Source organism: Merops nubicus, unplaced genomic scaffold (assembly GCF_000691845.1).
Source record: "Merops nubicus isolate BGI_N331 unplaced genomic scaffold, ASM69184v1 scaffold24914, whole genome shotgun sequence".
NCBI lineage: Eukaryota > Metazoa > Chordata > Aves > Coraciiformes > Meropidae > Merops > Merops nubicus.
The window spans coordinates 515-1,143 of record NW_008605245.1 but is presented as its reverse complement, the minus strand read 5'-3'; positions in this window follow the sequence as shown (position 1 = coordinate 1,143).

The window sequence follows — 629 nt, the reverse complement described above, 5'->3', positions numbered from 1 at the left end:
GTGATCACGTTGGTCACCTGTTGGAGGAGGAGATGCTGAGCGTGGGGACCCCTGGGAGGTGCCCTGGGTCAGTAGGAGGAGGGGTGGGGTCAGCATGGGGTGCTGGTCCCCGCTGTGGCACGTCCTGGAGGGGGGGGGTTGGCTGAGTCTTGGCCCCCTCCCGTGCTGGAATGCTGGGTTCTCACAGCCACGGCAGCCTGCTGGGGTTGGGGACAGTGGCCCTGGGTTGGGGACATTGTGGCCTCTCCTCCTCTAAACCCATCGTTGCCAGCAGCCTGGCAGTGCCCCAGCCCTGTGCCCACCCTCACCCAGCACCACAGGGTCGCCCCGGTGGGATCAGGATGGGATGGGAGGGGGTTACCCCCTGCCTGGCACCTCTCTGCCCTCCCAGGGGCAAAGCTCAGGGCATTCCCCCCCCCGCCACCACCCCAAATCAACCTGGACACGAGGTTGGAAAGTGGAGCTTGGGGCTCCCAGGGCACGGTGACCTCGCAGCCCAACGAGCCAGGGACACACGTGTCCCACCCGCTCCTCCCCTGCCCCCAAAAACCACTGCCAGGTGTCACCACGTGTCCCCACGACCAGGGCAGGGCACCCTTGGCACCCCTTCCCTTCACCAGGAGCACGGG